Consider the following 24,678-nt stretch of genomic DNA (forward strand, 5'->3'; position numbering starts at 1 on the left):
GACTGAGGTGGAAGGATTTCTTGAGCCTGGGAGGTTGAGGCTGCAATGAAACATGATCCCACCACTGCACTCCAGCCTGGGTGACACAGCAAGACCTCATCTCAAAAAAAAAAGACAATCACTATAGTGTTTTAAAGGATATTGGTGCTTGAATCACAGATGTACTTCTCTGTGTCTTAGTGAAGGGAACATTCTTTGGTCTCTTTTGGCCAACGCAGATGGTGAACGAACAGGTCATGCATGGTATTTCCATTTTAACATTATTAACTCTCCAAGTCTTTGGATTTTTTTGGTTCTACATTATGTCAAAGGATTTTTGATAACACTTAGGGTAGGCCTCTTTTGAAATTGGATTTCAGTCGATCCTCTTGAATTAGATCACTGAATTCAAAATCTAGCAAATGAATCCATGATGATAATAAACCCTTCTGTTTGATCTAGGCTTTCTCCTATATGGATCCATTATCACACATATTCCCTGGACTTCTAGAGCTATACATAAACAGGAAATTGCAAATATTTAAGTAGCTAAACTTTCTTGTCTCCCTGAGGCATGATGGGGTTTGGCTTTTTTAATAGGTCAGAAGACAATGATAATTGTTATGATGGAACATGAGGATATCTGGCATCTTCTTGAAGGTAAATATCTCGGGGAGGTCACTGCAGGGTCTCCACACAAAGCAGAGCTGGCATGATTGGGTGGGGAAGAAGTATTGCTTCTGCTGGTGAGCAAGGTACAGTGGATATTGGGGGCTCGAAGGACTCATATTCATCTGAATTTGCGCAAGTGTTCTTATTTCAGTTCTCAAAATTCCACTGTTTCTTAATCAACGTCTAACTTGCACATAGAAGACCCGGTGAGGCTGTGAATTCAATTTAATTTGTGATTTAAAACTCGCATGATCAGCCTTGGCATGTTACTTTTGGATATCATCCCATTCACTTTAAGAGATTAGAGATTGTTTGATGGCAGTTACAGAAACTCTCCAATCTTCTAATTTTGCCTTGAGCTTAGAATTTAAAGAAATTTAAAGGCCTGCGCCTTTCTTTAAGCTCTTTGGGGACTCAGAAGTATTCAGCCTGCCCCATAGTCCTTGGGTGCCCCATTCTTGCCATACTGATCCACCAAAAGGCATGCTTCAAGAGGTACTTAATGTAAGCCCACCAGCAGTGTGACAGTTTAAATAATTCTTTGCAACTGTGCCACAGGCTGCCAGTTTTCAATTTTTCAGTGGCAAATGAATCAGCCCTATCTTCAAATCCAACCACATCAGATAACCATTCCCAGATCCTTGTTGGTGAGTCTGCTGTCTATAACTACTTCCAGTCTCACAAACTGTATTAGTCAGAGCTCAGTATAGGAGATAGAGGCATTTGAAGTATAGGAGATAGGCATTTGAAGCATTAGAGGGTTTTGTATAATTAGAGGATTTTATATAAGAAATGAGGGCCGGGCGCAGTGGCTCAAGCCTGTAATCCCTGAACTATGGGAGGCCAAGGCAGGCAGATCACGAAGTCAGGAGTTCAAGACCAGTCTGGCCAACATGGTGAAACCCCATCTCTACTAAAAAAACAAAAATTAGCCGGGCGTGGTGGTGCATGCCTGTAATCCTGGCTATTCAGGAGGCTGAGGCAAGAGAATTGCTTGAACCTGGGAGGTGGAGGTTGCAGTGAACCGAGATCATGCCACTGCACTCCAGCCTGGGCAACAGAGCAAGACTCTATCTTGGAGAAAAAAAAAAAAAAGGAAGAAAGAAATGAGGTGCCTTAAAAATGGTTGGAAATACTAGAGTAGCATGAATCCGGAGACCACTACTGTAACTATTCAGCTCGGTGGGCATCATCATAGCTGCTATTTAGAGATCAGGTATTTGGGGTTAGGAAGCCACTTCCTTTGTCACCATTGAAATGTTTAACATCCATGACGATGTTAACCAGGTACTGAGTCTGGTCATCACTGCCCCATAGCTGCTTTTGATGCTCATGTATTTGTGGGACTGCTTGTTAGCAGAAATAGCAATAGGATAATAGCCTGTGAAGGGTTAATGGATATGAGGCTATAAAAACAGTAAAAAAAAGCATAAAGAAGTTTATATATGAAGAAGAGACATGAGATGGTAACTAGTGGGAGAATACAGAGGAAAGGGACAGTTTCGACTTGGATGTAAGAGATTTAAGCATTGTTATGGGCTGAGGGGGAGGACAAAGAAGGAGAGGGTGGTTGAGGATGTAGGATAGGACACTAGAGGCAATTGATGACACAAGCTCTGGAGGAAGTAGGAGGGCAGGAATCAGGGTTACAGTCATCAGGGTTGACCCCAAGCAGAAAAGCAAAAGGAGCAGCGTTACTCTGAGGAAAGCCAGGCATCTGCCAGGACCTTGAACATGCAACGATTTGACCCATGCAAGGACCCTGCTGGATGTGAGAAATCAAGGAGCATAATCATAGGTGAATGCATGTCTGCTTCAGTCATCCAAAAGTGATTTGTGTAAAAGAGATGACTGGATGTGGATACAGTTTCTATTTTTTCAAATGAAGAACTTATTTGGGGGCATCTCGTCTTTCAAATTACTTTAAACAGGTTGGTGTCAGAGTTTACTTAGGGCAAATATAATCTAACATGTATTATGTAAAATATGAATGCAGTTCCACAAGTACTCTGAGATCAGAGTTCTGTACTCTTTTAAATATGTGAAACTGATCAACCCTGGATCAGTGGGTTATCAGGACTCAACATGGTGCTGCTTCAACCTCATGCCTACACAGGGTCCTCCATTTCTGCTAGCCATCAGATCTCCATAACTTAACTCTAGCCATTGTTGACATGGCTCTTTGTATTACCCTGAAAAGTACTTTGGTTGGGGAAAATAATACAATAAGGTTGTATCCACTATAAAAATGTCTACTCCTAGAATTGAATATGACAAGAACAAAACTTTTGGGCTAGATTATACAAAACGACCAAAAGCAAGTAACTAGGTCAAAATGCAACCTGCCTTTATCACCCAGACTGGAGTGCAGTGGTGCGATTTCAGCTCACTGCAACCTCCACCTCCCAGGTTCAAGCAATTCTTGTGCCTCAACCACCCAAGTAACTGGGATTATAGGTGTGCACAACCACACCTGGCTAATTTTTAATATTTTTAGTAGAGATGGGTTTCACCATGTTGGCCAAGCTGGTCTTGAACTCCTGGCCTCAAGTTATCTGCCCGCCTCAGCCTCCCAAAGTGCTTGGATTACAGGTGTGAGCCACTGCGCCTGGCTTCCACCTGCCTTTACATCTGTCCTTTGCTAGGGCTGCTAAGCTCATAGCATCTGGGCAGGGTCTTTTGTGTGTCGGGGAAGGTGGAAAGCACAGTAGACCAGTTCTCTTACTTTTGTTGATGTGGTCAGTGTGGGAAGCTATGTGGTGAGCAGAGGGGTGAAGTCTGAGCTAACTGCTTGAGCTAAGTAGAGATATGGAAGGTGCTTTCTAAGGAAAAGGAAGAGAATTTTCAATTCCTTTCTTCTTCTTTGGTCAGTCTCGGTGTCAAGGGAGTCACTTGGTTGGGCCCTAAACTGTCCCATATAATCTCATCCTCACTCCCCTTACATATCTATCATCCTAGATAAACTTACAGTCCACGTAAAAGGTGTTTGTGCAGATGTAATGCAAATATACCCTCAAGGAGCATCCCCGAGCGACTCTTTTCAACCAGACAGCTGGCCCAAGCCCTTACTATATAGATAGTTTGAAGCTGTTGCAGTCTTTGATCATATTTTAATGCTTTATTTTGAAAGCAAGGCTGAAAAACACTTTCCTATAATGTGTTAAAAATTTGTCTATGATTCTCCTTCCTCCCTGTTACATCCTCCAGGGGCTCAATGCCTTTCACTGCCTCTATTTGCCAAGATCTCCGGTTCTCTCACCCACCCAAAATCTAGAGCTCTTCCCCCATCTTTTGAGATGAATCTTACCTGTGTCCCTTTTTCTCAGGGCTCTGCAAGGTGACAGGCTAGCTAATTTAATTAACTAATGCACAATAAAGTCCCATTGGTTTCATGCATCACCCTTTGAGGATAACATTTACATTTTAAATGAAGCTTCTTACACTGTCAAGCTGGACAAGTAGGTTATAGATCATCAGGACAAATGCACTAATTTTGTAGAAGAGGCTATTAAGGCTCTGAGGCCTCACAGGACTTGCTGGGGGTTTTGGGGCTGGTAAGGGGCAGAGTCAGAACTAGAATCAGTGTGGCGTTTAGTGTACCTTGCCCCATTACATATAAGCTCTCATAACAGGATTAGTTAATAGAGGAATCTGCAGGTATTAAAGAGAAAAAAGTGTTTTGAATTGTGTATTTATTTGATATTTAGCATACGTTTACATACAAAGTTGTCATCATTCCTTACCTACAATTCCTTTCTTTTTTTGTTTTGTTTTGTTTTTGAGACAGAGTCTCACTCTGTTGCCCAGGCTGGAGTGCAGTGGTGTGATCTTGGCTCACTGCAACCTCTGCCTCCCAGATTCAAGTAATTCTCCTGCCTCAGCCTCCCGAGTTGCTGGGATTACAGACATGCGCCACCATGCCCAGCTAATTTTTGTATTTTTAATAGAGATGGGGTTTCACCATGTTGGCCAGGCTGGTCTTGAACTCCTGACATCAAGTGATCCGCCTGCCTCAGCCTCCCAAAGTGCTGGGATTACAAGCGTGAGATGCTGTGCCTCACTAAAATTCCTATTCTCACCAGTATCTCTGTGATATGCTTAGCACAGTGTATTGCAACTGTTTTTACTTGTGTGCCTCCCCACCTGGACAATGAGCTCTCAAGGACAGTGACTGGGCTGTGTTTGTCATTGCATCCAGCACTAAGGTGAAGATAGGGCAGAGTGGGTATTCAATATATATTGCTGAAAGAATGGATGTAAGCATAAATGATCATCAGGCATCGCTGTGCTGTGGTTCTGAACAAAGTTGTTCTAGTGGTGAGACATCTTTCCTAACATTCTTCAAACTACATCAGATACTTACTGTCTTTCTCTACTTCCTCCTAAGGCTGGTTTCTAGTTTTGTATTTTTGTGTCATTGACAGCATATGTTGGCATTGCCTCACTAGTGTCTTCTACTTCATAATACTTCTTTGTTTCATATGGTTATCATTTCCCTGTTGCAAGATTAGGAAGTGACATACTTTAAGAATACCAGATTAATCTGTTCTGATTTTTTTAATTCGCAGCTGGGATAAAAAAAAGAGCCTTTTGAAGAGTCTTCAAATCAACAGTAATTTCAGATTTTCACAACACGAAGAGGCAGAGCGCAAAGTGAATTTGACACTTTGAAAAATGCTGTAAGCCTCCCAGTAGACGGATGAACATGTTTCCACTTCATGAAAGCTTGTTTCATAAGTATTCCATAAATATCAATGTCAGGGTTGTTAAGTAATTAATATTAACCTATTGAGAAAGCGTTTCTTTTCTACGTGGTTGATTTCCAGTGGGGAGACTAATTAAATATTAAAGACCATGTGAAATGTTTTCTATAATTACAGTTTCTAGCTGTATTTACAAATGATGTACCTACATGCATAGTGAAATAATCATATGACTCTAATACATTTTTATTCCTATATAGCATATATAGATTTTTTCAATCTAGATTTCCTCTGCTCAAGCCTGTCTATCGTTATTTATTACCCTTCACAATTGCCCTTACAAACTTTTCCCTCTTTCCACTATGATTTGAAAGGTTACCATTCCACATTCCACACCAGCCTCCCTGCTGTTTTTTTTTTTTTTGCCTGCTGTGTGTGTTTTAATCACAAACAACCTCTTTATGTATGGCAAATTAAAGTTTGTTAAGACAATGGGAGATGTAGCAACATAGCTTAAAATAAAACTTGAGACTAGATCCTAAGTGTCCTTATCACAAATCAATGATAAGCCTGTGAGGGAAGGCACATGCTAATCAGCTTGATATAGCCATTCCACAGTGCATCTACATTTCTAAACATCATGATGTATGCCATAAGTATATACAACTTTTAGCTGTCATTTTATTTATTTATTTATTATTTATTTATTTATATTTATTTTTTTGAGACAGGCTCAACAGGCTCACTCTGTTGCCCAGGCTGCAGTGCAGTGGCACAATGATGGCTTATTGCAGCCTTGGCCTCCTGAACTCAAGTGATCCTCCCATCTCAGCCTCCCAAGTAGCTGGGACTATGGGTGTGTGCCACCACACCTGGCTAACTAAAAGAAAATGTTTTTTGTAGAGACAGGGTCTCATTATGTTGCCCAGGCTGGTCTCAAACTCCTGGGCTCAAGTGATCCTCCTGCCTTGGCCTCCCAAAGTGCTGGGATTACAGGTGTGAGCCACCATGCCTGGCCTGTTAGCTATCAGTTTAAATAAATGAATGCATCTAACTAATAGGCTTATTCTTTTTTTTCTTTTTTATAGACAATGTCTTGCCCTGTCTTCTAGTCTGGAATGCAGTAGCACAATCAGGGCTCACTGCAGCCTCGATCTCCTGGGCTCAGGTGATCCTCCTATTCCAGCCTCCCAAATAGCTGGGACCACAGGCATGTACTACCATGCTCGGATAATTTTTTAATTTTGTTGTAGAGACAAGGTCTCAGTATGTTGCCCAGGCTGGTTGCAAACTCCTAAGTTCAAGCGATCCTCCTGCCTCAGCCTTTGAAATAGTTGGGATTACAGGAGTGAACCACTGTCGCCCAGCCAGTAGGCTTGTTCTTACAAGTTCTTTGTCTGCCCCCTTCCCCCATCTGCCTGCCTCTGGTTTCCTTTCTCTCCTTCCTTCTCCCTCATCTGCTCAGTCTCTCATCTACCCCCTTCCCAGGAACAAAACGCTTTTTCAGATTCTTCCTAGTGTCTACACAAAGCAATCGAACCCTCTCTACCTTATTCCAAATCCCTGCAATCCTTGACTTTTCTTTGTAAATGTGGGAACTCTGTGAACACTTCAAAATCACTGTACAAGATCCTCCTTCTCATTCTCTGCTGGGAATGGGTCATGCCTGGTTTTGGCTCGTTCATGACCCTTAATTTTCAAACAGAAACCATCATATACTTTTAGATTTTACTAACCCCTCAAAAGCACATGAACAAGCCAGTTCTAATTTTGCTTTCATTTTCTTCACATTGTTATTTTTTGCTGTAAAATACATCACATTTTTGGCAATTTTAGATTATTGACCTTAAGGAATAATTGAAAAAAAAAATTTCAGAAGCATCCTGCTGACCTTGCTAAATATTTGAATAAGTTAAGTGGATTCAAGCAGAATTGTTTCTGATGTAGAGAACCTTGGCTTGTTTTTAGAACATAAAATGCTATGACTTTCACATGTGTGTTAAAAGAAGGTTTGATTTGCTGTGTTTAAAAAGAGAGAAATAACTTTGAATAGAACGTTTACCTTATATGGAGAAAAACATTTTAAAATCGAACAAAATTTGCTCATTAAAAAAAAGGCCGGGCGCGGTGGCTCACACCTGTAATCCCAGCACTTTGGGAGACTGAGGTGGGCAGATCACAAGGTCAGGAGATCGAGACCATCCTGGCTAACACGGTGAAACCCCGTCTCTACTAATAATAAAAATAAAAAATTAGCCGGGTGTGGTGGTGGGCGCCTGTAGTCCCAGCTACTCAGGAGGCTGAGGCAGGAGAATGGCGTGAACCTGAGAGGTGGAGCTTGCAGTGAGCTGAGATTGTGCCACTGCACTCCAGCCTGGGCAACAGAGCAAGACTCCGTCTCAAAAAAAGAAAAGAAAAGAAAAGGCCCACCTTTTATACTCCATAAAACAAGGAAAGAGATTAACTTTCTAATGGTTTGGAAGCTCTGCCTTCTTCCATTTGAGGCAGAGTCCTCAGTAGCTATACACTTGAGAATTTACCCGATTGGTACCTGCAAGAAGGAAAATCATCACTCACACACTTTAACCCACAGTCACAGGCTCAAGCACACTTAAGTCAAGGCTCCTTTTCCAAAGACTAATATCAGATGGAGAGCTCCTAAATCTTTTGTTCAGTGGATTGGATCAGGCATGAGGCTTTTCTGGTAAGAGCTTCCCTAACTTTTGGTTCATTTAACACTTTAAACCAGGAAAATAATAATACAAACTGGATTCTTTCCAAGTGTTTACAGATTAATAGACATTTTGGCCACTTGCTAACTACGTAAGTATTATTTAAGTAGTAACCACATGTAGACACAGGTGGTATGGCCTCTCTACATCAAAGTGCAAGAAGTGGGTGCATTGTTGATGAACAGCAGACAGTAGGCAGTTTTGGGGGCAGCAGAAATTCACTTTACACAGAGGTTATTCCCAGACCTTCTGCTAAGCTGTTCATTCATCCATGTAGCATATTTTTACTGAGTCCTATGTACCAGTCACTATAATTCAGAGGAGATACAAATTCCAAAGATGTAGTTGTCAGGATTCTTGGTTGCAAGTGTCAGAATGTAACTCAAATGCTTTAAGCACGAAGGAGAATTTCTTGGCTTATAAACTTGGAAATGCAGAACATGTTTGCTTCTCATATGCTAGATCTAGGGGCAAAATAAAATTATTTAGGCTCTACTTCCATATTCTCACTGTACCTTCTCTAGGGTTAACTTAAATCCATGGACATGCTCTTTTCATGAGAGGAGAAAGATGGCTGCTGATGGTCCAGGGCTACTATCATTTTTGAATTCCAAAGTGAAAGAAGAATCTTCTCTTTCCTGGTTCCATATATTAATGTCATGGAAAGACTGTCTTCAATTTGCCTGTGCTTAGATCAGACATTGTTGTTAAGAAGATATGGTACCATGATTGGCCAGGCCTGGGTCACGTGCCCAAGCCTGTTGCAAGTAGGTAGACGGGGAAGTGTGATTTTTTTTTTTTTTTTTTTTTTTTGAGGCGGAGTCTTGCTCTGTCGCCCAGGCTGGAGTACAGTGGCCGGATCTTAGCTCACTGCAAGCTCCTCCTCTCGGGTTCATGCCATTCTCCTGCCTCAGCCTTCCGAGTAGCTGGGACTACAGGTGCCTGCCACCTCGCCTGGCTAGTTTTTTGTATTTTTTAGTAGAGACAGGGTTTCACCGTGTTAGCCAGGATGGTCTCGATCTCCTGACCTCGTGATCCGCCCGTCTCGGCCTCCCAAAGTGCTGGGATTACAGGCTTGAGCCACCGCGCCCGGCTGGGGAAGTGTGATTAATAGTCTCAGCTGAACCACATGGAATAAAGGAGTAGCACTTGTCCAGTGGAAAAGAATGGTCCTGGGCAAACCAGTATAACTGATGCTCACAATAAAAGACTTAGTCCCTTCCACAGGACTCTCAGTATGGTGAGTGAGACAGACGTTTAAACAGCTCCAGCAGTTAAATGAATGCTAATACAGGAGAGTACTGTATGAACACGGAGTGGGGACTTAGAACTCAGATTTGGGGGATCAGTGGTGGTTTCCTGGATGGTGCACCCCTTGGTTGAATCTTGATGGGCAAACAAACGGTGATTATCAAGCGAATGGGGGAGTGTAGTGGAAACAGCACAACCAAAAGCAGGGCGATGTCAGAGGGTAAGGGCTATTTGAGGAACTCAAAATAGTTTGAAATGGCTGGAATGCAGCATGTTCCCGGGAAATGTCAGGGAAAGAGGCTGAAGAAGCACCCAAGACCAGACTATGAAGGATCTAAGTGATTCATAAGGGATCTGAAATATTTAAAGCAGGCAAGTTATTTGTTCAAGCGTGCACGTGTGTGTGTGTGTGTGTTTGAGACACAGTCTCACTCTGTGGCCCAGACTGAAGCATAGTGACACAATCTTGGCTCACTGCAACCTCTGCCTCCCAGGTTCAAGTGATTCTCCTGTCTCAGCCTCCTGAGTAGCTGGGATTACAGACACCTGCCACCACACCCAGCTAATTTTTATGTTTTCGTAGAGATGGGGTTTCGCCATGTTGGCCAGGTTCATCTTGAACTCCTGACCTCAAGCGATGCACCCACCTCGGCCTCCCAAAGTGCTGGGATTACAGGCATGAGTCACTGTGCCTGGCCCAAGCGTGTGTTGATGGCAGTATAGATTAGGAGGGAAATGGACTGGAGGGAGATACATGTCATAGTAATCCGAGTGAAAAATTATGAAGATCTAAATTTATTTTATTATTATTAAAAAAAATTTTTTTTTGAGACAGAGTCTCACTCTGTCACCCAGGCTAGAGTGCAATGGCACAGTCTCGGCTCACTGCAACCTCCATCTCTTGGGTTCAAGCAATTCTCCTGCCTTAGCTTCCCGAGAAGCTGAGACTATAGGCACATGCCACCACGCTGGCTAATTTTTGTATTTTTAGTAGAGATGGGGTTTCACTATGTTGGCCAGGCTGGTCTTGAACTCCTGACCTCAAGTGATCCGCCTGCCTTGGCCTCCCACAGTGTTGGGATTACAGGTGTGAGCCGCTGCACCCAGCCTGAAGACTTAAATTTAAATAATGCAACTCAGGAGATAATATTGACAGGACTTGGTGAGTGATTGGATGCTGTTGGTGAGAGAAAGAGAAGAGTCTAACATGATTATCAATTTTCAGTAGATGGTGCCATAATTCACCAATGTAAACAATCAGAAGTTTTTGGCAAAAAGTCATGAATTTTGGTTTGGAGAGCATCTTTATGATGCAAATCTAATGTGCTCCTAGAAGTTGGATGGTCTCACTAGAGATATTGTACAAGATGTTCCTGTCTGCAATAGAGAGAGGATCAAACAAGTTAACAAACGAGATGACTTCTCATGATCCCTTTATGCCTCACCCTCATAAAAAGTACATCTCTGTGTGTGTGTGTGTGTGTGTGTGTGTGTCGGTTTTTTTTTTTTTTTTTTTTTTTTTTTGAGACAAGCTCTGACTCTATCACTTAGGCTGGATTGCAGTGGTGCAATCTTGGCACACTGCAACCTCCACCTCCCAGGCTCATGCCATCCTCCCACCTCAGCCTCTCGAGTAGCTGGGACTACAGGCTCTCACTACTATGCCCCACTAATTTTTGTACTTTTTTGTAGAGATGAGGTTTTGCCATGTTGCCCAGGCTGGTCTCGAACTCGTGAGCTCAAGTGATCTACCTGCCTCAGCCTCCCAAAGTGCTGGGATTACAGGTGAGAGCTACCACACCCAGCTAAAAGTCCATCTCTTTTAACCACATTTCCCTTTCTGCTGTCTGAAGCTCCTGTGATTTTGTTATGTCTGATACAGCTTTGGTATAGATTGCTTCTATCTCTATGGGCCTTGTACAGAAAGGAGGGAATTTCAATGCTTACATTTTATTGGCTTAGTCTTCATAAGTAAGAGATAGCTGCCCAGTGATACAAAAGATGGAGTGGTGCTTAACCATTCCCTCCACAGAGTAGGAAGAAGGATGGAATCAAAGTCTATCTTTGGTTTTTTTTTTAATAGGCAATTGCTACATTCCTAGTTTTTCTTTATCATAATCACCTTTTACACTTCAAAGCTTGCAAGGTAGAGTCCAATCTCCCTTGTCTGACCTAAAATGCCATGAACAACCTGGTTCAATCCATCTTTCTAGCCCCATTTTTTCCTGCATCCTAACGTAGACCCTCAACTCTGATCTGAGTGGTCTGACCTTCACACGGCAGACTGCAACACAGTGCCTGGCACGTATCAGCACTTACAGTTGTTGAATTTTTGAAAGAAAATTTAGAGGAAACCAAGTGCCCCTCCTTTCCTCTTTTTGAAAGGATAGTTTTTTCCCCTTCTGGTTAAATAAGGTTTTCATGGTAAAAATTAAAACACACCCCAAAATATAAAGAATAAAATATGTCCAGGTGCGGTGGCTCATGCATGTAATCCCAACAGTTTGGGAGGCCGAGGCGGGTGGATCACGAGGTCAGGAGTTCTAGACCACCCTAGCCAAGATGGTGAAACCCCATCTCTACTAAAAATACAAAAATTAGCCGGGCGTGGTGGTAGGTGCTTGTAATCTCAGCTGCTTGGGAGGCTGAGGCAGAGAAGAGCTTGAACCCGGGAGGCGGAGGTTGCAGTGAGCCGAGATCGCACCACCGCACTCCAGCCTGGGCAACAGAGCAAGACTGTCTTAAAAAAAAAATAAATAAATAAAATAAAAATTACTGAGAATTTCATTAACTAGGGTTAACCATTGATAACATTTAGGTGTTTGTGATCTGAGTTTGTTAAACATTTATCCTGAACTTTTCCTGTATCTTTTTTTTTTTTTTCTTTTGAGACAGGGTCTCACTCTGTCACCCAGGCTGGAGCGCAGTGGCATGATCTCAGCTCACTGCAACCTCCGCATACCGGGCTCAAGTGATTCTTCCACTTCAGCCTCCCGAGTAGCTGGGACCACAGGCATGTGTCACCATGCCCAGCTAATTCTTGTATTTTTTGTAGAGACAGAGTTTTGCCATGTTGCTCAGGCTGGTCTTGAACTCCTGAGCTCAAGCAATCTGCCCATCTCAGCCTCCCAAAGTGCTGGGATTATAGGCGTAAGCCATTGTGCCTGCCCCATATATTTGAGTACTCAAGATAATATGACTTTTAATTGTCTGTATAAATATCTTACTTAAGATTCTCTTTATTTTAATTTTAATTTCGATTTTTTTAAAAGATAGGATCTTGTTCTGTTCCCAGGCTGGTCTCAGACTTCTGACCATGAACCATCCAGACTTGATTTAAAAGAATCCTTGATTCATATAGCCAACCTGTTTTTTAGAATAATTTTATCATTTATTTTCTTATAAAATTATATAAAATGATTATTTTTCTGGATATTTGGACATATATTAGGTTAAAGCTGCTGTGGGGTTTTGCTTTGTAACATTATTAAACATCTAAATCAGTTGGGGGATAATTTATATTTAATGATATTTAACCTTCCAGTAGACTACATCTCTCCTCTTATTCCAGTGCTATTTTCGGTCCTTTAAATTTTCATAGTTTTTTTCAACTATAAGTAGATTCTACATGTTTCTTGTTAAGTTTATTCCTAGATATTTATAATTTCTATTGATATTAAGAATGGCATACTTTTCTATTATATTTTCCAATTAGCTACCTTTGCTATATAAGAAAGCTATTGATTTTTAAACATTCACTTATGTTTAAAATGTCCTTCCCATGTTGTAAAGGAGGGAAAAAAGGAGATGTTTCAACTCTCTCACACATGGCTTGCAATTTATTCTCCTCTAAATTTAGTTCACATGGTCTGGCTGCCCTAGGAAGCCCTTTGAATGCTTTTCTACCTAGGAAAATCATAATAACGAGGAAGAGACTATGGAGAGCCTTCCTGAACCCCAGGTTCTGCAATCACAAAGAGCACTGGCCAGATGTGCTCAGGACCATTGCCAATGCTGTATTCTCTCTGCTGTCAGGCTCTGTGGCTTCTCTGCAGATGGCAATACCAGCCACCAAAGAGGAAATGAAATGCCTGGTCATAGCTCACACCTGCTGGGCTCCCTGGTGGGCAAAAGCACCCACACTTGTTGGCCCTGGGGCCACAGAGCACCAGCCTCTTCGTTTAGGTCCCTCCAGTCATCTCTATACTCTGATATAGTTGTGGTTTTTATTTATGGCCTTAGTTCATTTGGGCTGCTATAACAAAATGCCATAAACTGGGTGACTTATGAACAACAGAAATTTATTTCTCACAGTTTTGGTGGCTGGGAAATTCAAGATTAAGGAGCCGGCAGATTTGGTGTCTGGTGAGGGCCCGTTTTCTTGTTCATAGATGGTGTTTTCTCACTGTGTCCTCACATGGCAGAAGAGGCGAGGGATCTCTCCGGAGTTTCTTTTATAAGAACCCTAATCCTATTCATGAGGGCTCTGTGCCACCTATGAACCAGAAAACAGGCCCTCACGAGACACCAAATTAGACCCCATGATCTAATCACCTCCCAAAGGCCCTACCTTCTACCACCATCACCTTGGGGGTTAGGATTTCAAAATATAGATCTTGGAGAGACACGGGGATTCAGACCATAGCATTCACCTCTTGTCTTTCAGCTCCCAAACCACTGTTCTATGCTCTGTTCTGTGATGGTCGGGTTGGGGTCTTCAAAATACATTTCCCAGAAACTCTTGCTGGTTGGCTCTCTATTAGGCAATGGGAGATTGGCTAATAGGAAGAGGGAGATTAGACTATGAAAAGAGGAGGGACTTTTTCTGCTTCTAGCATTGGTGTCGCTACGGCAAAAACAGCAGCAAAGTGCAGCTACGGCGTCAGCCCCAGCTTCAGTTGGCACTCACCAAACCAGTTGTACTATTCCCTCTTTGCAGAACCTGCACCAGCCAGTCACACCCTTTCCTGAGGTCTGAGCACCAGCCTGTAGGTGGGCGCCCTCCTCTGACCTAGGGTTTAGACCTGTTCTCCTTTTTTTCCCTAACCTTTGACTAATATCTATTTCCTGTAGTTACGAATATTTGGGCTATCCATGCTTGCCTTTTTGCCTTCTTAGACTTCCACCATCTTTGCAACCAGTTCTCCATCTTAATTGCCCTCTATTTGTTTTTGTTTGTTTGTTTGAGACGGAGTCTCGCTCTGTCGCCCAGACTGGAGTGCAGTGGCGTGATCTTGGCTCACTGCAAGCTCTGCCTCCCGGGTTCACGCCATTCTCCTGCCTCAGCCTCCTGAGTAGCTGGGATTACAGACACCTGCCACCACACCCAGCTAATCTTTGTATTTTCGTAGAGATGGGGTTTTGCTATGTTGGCCAGGTTCATCTTGAACTCCTGACCTCAAGCGATCCACCCACCTCGGCCTCCCAAAGTGCTGGGATTACAGGCATGAGCCACCGTGCTCGGCCAATTGCCCTCTATTTGTAACATCTGGCTTGGTTTTCTTGGTTTCTGTTTTCCTGAATGGAACCCAGCTGATACAACAGCCATCCCTATTAGGCTGAGGAAGAGTCTGTGGTCATTTTGTTTGAACACAACCAACCCGTACCTGGCTTCCCAGATACCATGAGACCATCTCCTATGATGAAAATGGTTCTGCTCCTATTTCATCAAGAAATTGAGGAAATCATACATACGTCCCATAGACTTTTCCCTTATCCACCAATTAATGTAACTGGAAGAGGAAAACACCCTCTTCCTTGCATCAACTGCTGAGCTTTGGACATCCTATCCCAACTGCCTGGAGCTCTTCTCTTCCCTCTCCTCTTCTCTCCTCCCCATTGACACATGCAGTACGTATTTGTTAAATGAATGAGTGAATGACTTGGCTAGAATTGCCATTTCTTTCTTTTTTTTTTTTTGAGACGGAGTCTCGCTCTGTCGCCCAGGCTGGAGTGCAGTGGCCGGATCTCAGCTCACTGCAAGCTCCGCCTCCCGGGTTTACGCCATTCTCCTGCCTCAGCCTCTTGAGTAGCTGGGACTACAGGCGCCTGCCACCACACCCGGCTAGTTTTTTTTTTTGTATTTTTTTAGTAGAGACGGGGTTTCACCGTGTTAGCCAGGATGGTCTCTATCTCCTGACCTCATGATCCGCCTGTCTCGGCCTCCCAAAGTGCTGGAATTACAGGCTTGAGCCACCGCGCCCGGCCTAGAATTGCCATTTCTAAGGCCATTAGTGATACACTGCTCACCAAATTCAATAGACACCTTCAGACCTTACTCTGTTTCTCTGCTGGTGTTAGTGCTTTAATCCCTTGCTTTCCATGGCTTCATTCTCTCCTGGTTCTTTTCCCACCTCTCTTGCAATTGCTTCTCAGTCAGCTTGGTAGCCCCCTCATGGAGGTCTCATGATATCTTCATTTATTTTGCCACTCTAGCCCCTGAATACACCAAATGGATACTGGATGATGACAACAGATTATTCAACGAATTTTTGCCATTTCTCTAAGATGCAATATTGTTTCTGATTTACTCTTTTGACTGAGGAGAGGGTAGTGCATTTTCAGAGACCTCAGCTTGGCCTTACCCACTATGGTAGCTTTCATCTGATGGGTCAAGGACCCAGTATGGAACTTGCACCAACTTCCAAGTATATCAAACCCACTTATACATTCAACAACAGGGGAAAGGACAACTGTGTGAGTTCATGGATCCAGTGAACACACTGTAAACTGGACCTTGACTAGGATTTGATCCTTTGCCTAGCCGTGTAGTCCTGCACCCTGAGATAGAGGGCATGGTGATGGTTCTGATTGCTGAGTATTCATGTCAACTCTGTCCAACAGCCCTTGAAATATTTGAATATTTCTTTTTCTTCAGTGTGTAGTTATCTAAGTCCATGACCATAGGTGCCTCGGGGAAGGATTGGGGAAATGATGACCATGTATACTTGCTGTGGTGTTACAGAGTCCCTCCTCCTGGAGAACTGGCCTCCAGTTCAGTAGTGAGTCTGAGTCTGAAAACAGATTCAAGTCCAGAAATTGGACAAGAGATTGTGACATTGTTTAGAGTATTTGCCCTCAGCCTCCTGTCATCTGTTCTTGATTTATTTGGAGGTAAATACTGGTGATGACCCTTGTTGCCTGCCCATCTCTTTTGCCTCGATGGGCACCATATTCTGTTAGGTATTTCAGTACATCTCCACAGGTCAGGCCCTCTTGGCTGCCACTGAGGCATGCTTTCATTGTGATAATTGGTACCCATTGTACCAATTGCTTTGTAAGTCTATTTCTGAGATAACCTCTCTTACCAGTACCTCCTCCTTCTGAGGAGGGCTCTGGAACATTTTGATGATGCTCAGAAGAATGGAAAGAGTTTTAATCAGGGGTCAAACTTGTGATTCACAGAGGTTACTTTGGCAGCTTTCGGCCATTCTCACCAGCACATTCCTTCTGGTCTTGGTAAATAATCTTGGCCTTCTCATGAAGCACAATCATTTGGTGAATATTCTGGTCTTATTTACTATGTCTACTCCAGCATGCCTACTTCTCTGTGCCTTTTAATCACTTTTGCAACCATCTGGCACAGCAATTAATGGCATTTTGACTTCATTTGATGTGGTCCATTGCTTGTTCCTTACTTTTAGGAGCTATCCTCGAAGGCGTTTACATCATCTCCTGGGGCCCTTGCCAGAAAGTTAAACCTTGTATTTTGTCAGAGTGCTCCGAAATCAATAAGCTCACCCCATTCAATCTTATGTTCCAGCCTCCTTGATCAAGCACCCTCAGAATTCAGACCGGTACTGAGTGCCCAGCTTCTGCTGGTACATACTATGTTTTGCAGTACCTTTGGGGAATAGTCCCTTTCCTCCCTTATCAAGCCTTGGATGGTCTAACACTGGTGGGATTATATTGTGACCTGATCCTAGTTATAGGCCTACTGGTAAGGGAGAGATTGGGAAAAGGTCCTGAGGGGGCATATATTGTCTTTCAGAGCAGAGGCCTCTTCATTGTCTTCAAGGAAGGAGAAGTTCTTGCTTTTATTAGGGAGGAGTGGGCATTTCTCAGGCTGAGAGAATTCAGAGAAGTCTAGGAGTTCAAAATTTGAAGGGGCATTCAACCACATGATTCCAAGTGTTCGGTCCTGTTTTTTTCCCAGCCGGGGCCCTGACCCTGCATGACAGATATGCTTTGGTTGGTCATTTAACTTTTTCTGGCTCTTGGCCACTTTGACCTTAACTTTCTTTGCCCTCTCACTGCAGTAGATGAGAACCTCATTATGAGCTGCTAGGGAGCTGATTTCTCATTATATTCTCACATAGAAGAAGAGGTGGGGAAAGCTCTCTGGAGTCTCTGCTGCCCTCTCCTGACTCCACCATCAAAGAGGCCGGCTATCCCATGGCCCAGCTTCTAGATTTCCCAGGTAGGAGTCAGAATACAAGCCACGGTGGTATCTGCCAACATGTTACTCTCTCCATGTGGTGCAATGGAAACCCCTTGCACATGGCTTGAAATGAATGTGGTAGATCCCTGCGTTGTTAACTCCCCATCTTTTGCCAACTCACATATAAACCCCTTTATAGAAAAGTGTAGAAACTCAAAGTGCTATTCAAAAAGTCCTAGATTATACCTGCCACTTAGAAAAAGAGAAGCCTGTCAATTTTATAGTCACTAAGGATGCTTTCTGCTTAGTTGTTGCAAGGTCAGAAAGACCCACTTATTCAATGAGTGGGGACATGAGACAGTGATGGCTCTGTCCTAAAATAGATGGAAAGGATGATGCTGGGAAAAGAATTCTGACTCTAATTTAAGAAAGATGCTATTAAAATAATGAGTCAGTGTTTCAAATGATGTATCTAAGGAGATGTTCTAGCCAGTCTTTTAGATTTTGTCCTTAAGAGCGAGATCTCTTTAACACAGACCACCAGAAAGAGTGAAATGCAAGGATGGAGAGCTCACTTGCTCACAACAACATCAATCTTAGGACTTTTATACTCACCAGGGAAATTTCTTTGCTGAAAGAGTGTTAGATGGAAGAATAGTAGAGGTTACTCAGGCAGTAGTTATTACTGTTGTTTTCAATCAGCTTTCTTAGGTTGAAAGTATGATGAGTTTTTTCTGTATCAATAAAGAACATTTATTTACTCAGCAAATGGTTTTTTTGAGGAGTCTCATGTGTCAGGCACTACTATTCTGAAGAAAGAATAGTAAAGAAGATATTAAAAGGGGACTTATAGTCTAGTAGTAGAAAAGAATGTTAAGAACATACTTAAAGAAATCTGTAGTATCACCTGTAGTATTTTTCCAATAAATTTGCCTTGAAGAACAGTGATTTTGTATTTTACCTCTTAATATATAGGCTACCAGACAATCTCAATTCAAAAGACAGTGAAAAATTGTAATAATAGTGCCATAAATTATAATGGTAATAATAATTTTATTTTGTAAGTAACATTTATTGAGCACTCACTATATACCAGACTCTATGCCAAGCACATTTGTAGATTAGTTTATTTAATTTTTATAACAACACTTTTAGGTAAGTGTATTATTTTTCTCTTTTTATAGACGTGAAATTTAAGGCATAGTCATGGGTGGCAGAGTCAGATTTGAAGATGACAGTCTGATTCTTAACCATGGCTTCGTGCAATCTGGGAGTGAAAACACTGCACAGATTCCCTCAGCTGTAGCTGGAATCAGTTGTAAATGGGATCTGTCCTCAGGGGATTAGAGCAGCTAGCCCAAGTTTTCTTGGTTACAAGGGAAAGGCTTCTGGCGCTCACCTCGATTTTGTGATTTGTCATGTGTGTAATGAAAGAATCTACTAGATTTTCTCCTAGAGCACATTTGTTCCATTAGTATTATCACCTTCGCCTGCTTTGTGTTTGAAAATCAGTGACATCCTGTTGTAAGCTTTCATCTTGCTTGACTCATATGAAATCGTACGCAGAGCAGCGAGGCATTTGGAAGCAATGAGCTTCAGGGAATTGTCTAGGCATCTGGGAATATCAAAGCCTTCATGAAATATTCTCACTACCCATGGGATAAGTGAGCCCCAAATGCATCACACCCTTTACAAGGGAGCTTCTTCCTTCCCTGGCAGAACTGAGATCCACTCCAAGAACACTTCCTTGACTCTAGCTGGTACCCACTGGAGCTCTGTTGGTGGTTCCAAAACCTCCTCTTTCAGAGGCAGAAAGAAGCTCATGGTTCCAAGGTGGGGTGCCAAGTACTTGACCCCACTGCTACGCATTTGACCACATGGAGATGAATTTCAGGAGTATCTGCTAGGAAAGAAAGACAGGACCTCATGCTGAGAGAAAAAGTCCCCCAAGTTGAGTTGGCGCTCTGGAAAACAACTGGATATGTTATTAGTCTTTATTACAGTTTCCACAGACTAAAAAAATTGTTTATAAAACAAAAGCAGCATACAATTTGGTATGGTAACATTTTTTAGAATTTTGTTTTTGCACAGCGGAAAACAGGGCCGATGTGGTCATGGTGGAAATGAAGCCAGTTCTGTTACCCCAAAGCACCTCTCCTAAAACACTAATCTGAGTAAGCCAGGGCCGACGTTGCCAGGAACAGCCGGCAAGGCTCTTTGGAGAGACTTCCGGGACAAAATGCTCCAAACAACCGTAGCAAAGCCCCACACCATGCAACAACTTGTACATGGCACACCCAGGCTCTGATGGCTCACATTTTTAGAAGTAGAAGAAAATCTACCAGTTCCCCTCCTTTCTTCCAATCCAATGGGAGTTAATCACAGTTGTTATTTCCTGGACAATATCTTGGTATACATGATTCTCGCCTTTCCTCTACCATGAAGACATCCTAGGAAAATGGAGACATCTCTCTTGTTTGCAGTTCTTTGGTTCTCAGTCAGTGAAAGATGCCAAGTGAAACATCCAAGTTTCCTTCTCGATGCTTTGGGCCAGATCATGTGGAAACTAAAGAAAATCCATGTTTCCTGGCTTGGAGAACAGGAGTAACCAACTACTTTTTAATAGCAAAGGAAGTGTTACAAAAAGGTTAGACTCATGGTGAGAAAGCAAAACTGTTTAGGAAATCTATTAAAATTTGGGGGTTGGGAGACCTCCTTTGGTTGTTTCTTCATTTTCCATGTGACTAGAATAATTTATTTTCCCTTTCCTATCATTCTGAAATTAAATTCAGTGCCTGCCGCAAGCAAGACATTTTAGGGAATGTTCTTATATTTTAGAGGCTACTGTACTTGGAAACTATTTGGATAGTTCTTACACCTATATTTTCTTAGGAAAATAAAAATAGATTCTTCATTTGTCTGATTCATTCAATGGCATGGTGACTCAGGGCTGAACAAGGACAGACAAGTCTCCTGCCCTCAGCAGTTTGCATGTTATAAGTGGGGGAGATATATAATCAACTTGTAAATTCAAAAATCTATATTTTAATTTCCAATAGCAATCACAGTTTAAGGAAAAATAAAGCACTATATTAAGACAAGGCTATAGAAAATGAATAGGTAAGGTGATTAGAGAAGAATTCTTGGAGGAGAAGATATCTCAGCAGAAAGACTGGAAGGAGTGAGCCATACATAGTTCTAAAGGAAAGGCATTCCCTAAACAGGCAAAGCCAGTGGCTCAAGCCAGTGTGGAAGGGGAAGTGGTGGTGGTTGAGATTAGAAAGGTAAGCAGAGACCAAAGTCTGTAGGCTCCCGTTTAGCATGATAAGGCATTTATATTTTATTCCAAGTGTCATGGGAAGCTTTTGGGAGCCTTTTTTTTTTTTTTTTTTGAGATGGAGTCTCGCTCGATCGCCCAGGCTGGAGTGCAGTGGCGCGATCTTGGCTCACTGCAAACTCCACCTCCTGGGTTCATGCCATTCTCCTGCCTCAGCCTCCTGAGTAGCTGAGACTACAGGTGCCTACCACCATGCCCGGTTAATTTTTTTGTATTTTTAGTAGAGATGGGTTTCACCGTGTTAGACAGGATGGTCTCGATCTCCTGACCTTGTGATCCACCTGCCTCGACCTCCCAAAGTGCTGGGATTACAGGCGTGAGCCACCGTGCCCAGTGAGGGAGACTTTGTTTATTGTTAACTTGTTCTCTACTCAGTTCCAAAAAGAGGTAGAAAGAATTTTATTTATTTATTCAGCAATTATTGAGTATTAACCATATATCACCTGGGTTCAGTGCTAAAAGAGTTGTGACCTCTGTAATCAAATGACAGAATAAGAAAATAACATGAATGACTAGAAAAAAGTAGAATGTGGAAAGTTACAGAAAAGAGGGAAAAATACTACTACTACTACTACTAATAATAATATAGCAAGAACATGAACCACAAATATCAATGGAGTCCTTTCTGTGTATTTGGTACTCTGTATGTATTATCTCATAATGACTCAGTGTCTTGTGGACTATTATTATTATTCTCTGAAGTCAGAAATTAATACTATAGCAAAGTAATACTATAGGTTTGAAAGTGAACAAGTCAGGAAGTCAGGATTTGAATCCAGGGTTGTCTGATTCCAAAGCAAAAGGTTGACCAACTTAGAGGAAGGAGCTAACGAGATAAGCAATTGTGTTCTCCAGTATTTCCTGAAAATAACAACGATCCTAAGTTTGGGCAACTCAATATGTATAGCTGCTGCTTATAGGAATAAAATATTTTATCTACTGCAGGTGGATCAGATTGATTTCAGGTATATATTCCAAAATTAAACAAGTATGGCATTATAAAGTTGGGCATTAATTTCTTTAAAAATGATTATGAAACACTGCAAGGAAAACCACCCACAAGCTGTTATTTTTCCTTCATAAAACACGTTACAGTTTGTAATAACTGTGTCCTTTTGTTCTTTCCTCATTTTTTCTTTCTCTTCTCTACTGTACTGTAGTCACCAGAAGAAAGACCACGCCCACCAAGCCTTTATTTTTATTTTCCTTCATAAAACACGTTGACAGTTTGTAATGAACTGTGTCCTTTTTGTTCCTTTCCCTCATTTTTCTTTCACTTCTCTACTGTACTATACGTGCACCCAGAAGGGTAAAAACTGGGTGTTTTCTTCCCCATGTTATCTCCAGAGCCTAACACAGTGCCTGAAATACAGTAGGGGCTCAATTACGATTTGTTGGATGAATGAATGAATGAAACTTCATTTCATTTCTTTGCAAGGCCTGCTTTTACTGCCATGTACCACTCCAGATAGCATGCAGAGATGGCAGAGAGCCTAACAAACACCTGAGGTATTTTGCAATTCATGGCTGACCAGTGCTGACCCTTGATTTAATTAAATCTTTCACTTGTGAGTGAATCATTTCTTTCATTAATTAAAATAGGATACACATATGTCTCTGTAAAGTGTGTGTCAAAAGAAAGCATTCCACCTAAAATATACAGGAGGCGCTGACCACCACGGCGAGTCATCCATCATAATCTGCTAAAAAGATGGGCTCTGAAATTAGAACTAACACAATCATCTTTTATGCCCTCAAAAATCTTAGTTGCAGCTTCTCAACCAATCTGTCAGCTCCTGCGTTAATATAAGGAGGAATGCATAGGGTGAAGTCGTAAGAGAACCGTTTATTTTGGAGGGCAGAGCATGCTGCCCTAGCACTCCAGGAATGCCATCATCTCTAATAAGTGCTTGGAGCCCTCGCTCTCTGGAGACTTGCATCTTGACAATTAGAGCTGGAAGACAGCAGGGACTGCACTGTTGCAAGACAACACGTGCTTCTTCAAACCCTCTGGAAGTCAAAAAGATGCTAGCAAGAATGAATGGTGCTGTTGAAGTGGCAAAAGCAAGTTTATGTTCCATTCACCTTATGGTTGGTCTTCCCCTGCAAGAAATCAGATGCAAACATCTATTTGCAATCTTTAGTTCTAGGAAACAGCATGTGTATCCAGCCATCTTTCGAAATATTTTGTCTCAGAGTAAACTACTCGCTGGCCAAACTCCAAAGGTCTCGATTAAGTACCTTAACCTGTATAAAAATCACCACTGGGGATTCTCTAGGCAAGATGAAATGGAAGGAGGAATAAGGCATTGAACAACTCCGCCCGCTTCAGAGTGCCTCAGGTTCTCTAAAAGCTGTTTTAAACATCCTGCAAGATTTCAATGCAGGCATTTTTGAAAAAGTAAGAAATTATAAAGCTCATTCTCTCAGTGAAGTGTCAGGCTCCTTAGGCGTAGGAATGATAAACACTTCCCTTGCATATTTAGGAGGTTGTTTCAGAGGAGGCCAAGTGATTACTAAACCAGTCGTGGCAATTGAATGTGTTTTATTACTATACTTTATGTTGAGTACTAACCACTCTTTTATTTTTTCTCGAAATGAATCCTGTAAGGCAGACACAAGAACACTGAAGGCGTGATAAGGACCTTTGTGATCATCGATGCTATTTCCAATGGTGAAAGGGAGGCTCCGAAAAGTCAAGCGGCTCGTCCCAGGCCATGTGGCGGGCTAAGGGCAGAGCCAGGGCTGCCGACCATGTCTCCTGTCTCAGAGTCCCAGGATCTTTCTCCTGGGAAGATGTACGATGTATTTCCTCAGCACAATGCTAGGTACACTGCCAGTGGGCTCGATTAATGCATTGATTGTAGTAGAGTAAGAGAATCAAAATTACATGATGAATCAGCACTCAGGAAAAAATTAATAGCTTTTATTAAACTGCAAGTCCAACTCATTTGGGTTACTACAGAGGATGGGCTCAGTCACTGTTATTTTCATATTTCTTGGTAATTTTCTCCTGCTTTCAACACTTCTCTAATACTCATTGGGTTATCTTCTGGGTCATACACATCTATCTTTTCATACATATAAGTGAAAAGAAGTGGCATGTATGTAGGTGATTCAACATATATTACAGGTGGATAATAACATTGGCAAATTAATCATTCATGTGGTATAGGATAGTAATAAATCTTGAGTTGCTCTCGGTTCAAATGCCATCTCTGACACTTAGAAGATGTGTGGTTTCACATCGCTTATCTTGGGCTTTTAAAATCACTGAGCCACAGTTTTCTTCTCTGTAAAATGGGAGTAACTACCTACTTTATAGGATTGTCATGAGGCTAAATTTTAAAATCTGAGGTTACTCTTGGAACTCCCATTATGTATATAATTTAATTATGTATACACATATGCAAACAATATTAGAACATGAGCAATGAAAAAATTAGACTAATGAGTTTTCTTTATATTGATCAAAACTCTTACAATAGGTCATTTTCAAGAGCATCCTTGTGCTATGAGGTGGTGCTATTTCTTCTCTCTGTGCCCCATCCCATGCCACCCCCATTTGGGCGCTTACTGACCCTTGTCTTCAGAATTGCAGTAGCCTCCTTTCTGCCCCTGCCC

At 42.1% G+C, this 24,678-nt stretch overlaps 2 long non-coding RNA genes across 2 annotated transcripts in view; both read left to right on the forward strand.

Moving 5' to 3' along the window:
- The first annotated feature begins 582 nt into the window (after positions 1-582).
- LOC108532976 (uncharacterized) lies at positions 583-11,059 on the forward strand. Its single transcript, XR_001886611.1, has 3 exons — positions 583-639; positions 5,220-5,330; positions 11,030-11,059. It is a non-coding gene; the product is annotated as an uncharacterized LOC108532976 (long non-coding RNA).
- A 24-nt stretch (positions 11,060-11,083) lies between these two features.
- Positions 11,084-24,678, forward strand: part of LOC108532977 (uncharacterized) — a 25,122-nt gene continuing 11,527 nt past the window's right edge. Inside the window, exons 1-2 of the long non-coding RNA XR_001886612.1 lie at positions 11,084-11,122; positions 23,666-23,882. This is a non-coding gene — a long non-coding RNA (uncharacterized LOC108532977). The remainder of the gene's footprint in view (positions 11,123-23,665; positions 23,883-24,678) is intronic.

Source organism: Rhinopithecus bieti, unplaced genomic scaffold (genome assembly GCF_001698545.2).
Source record: "Rhinopithecus bieti isolate Rb0 unplaced genomic scaffold, ASM169854v2 scaffold_6380, whole genome shotgun sequence".
NCBI classification, from domain to species: Eukaryota; Metazoa; Chordata; class Mammalia; order Primates; family Cercopithecidae; genus Rhinopithecus; species Rhinopithecus bieti.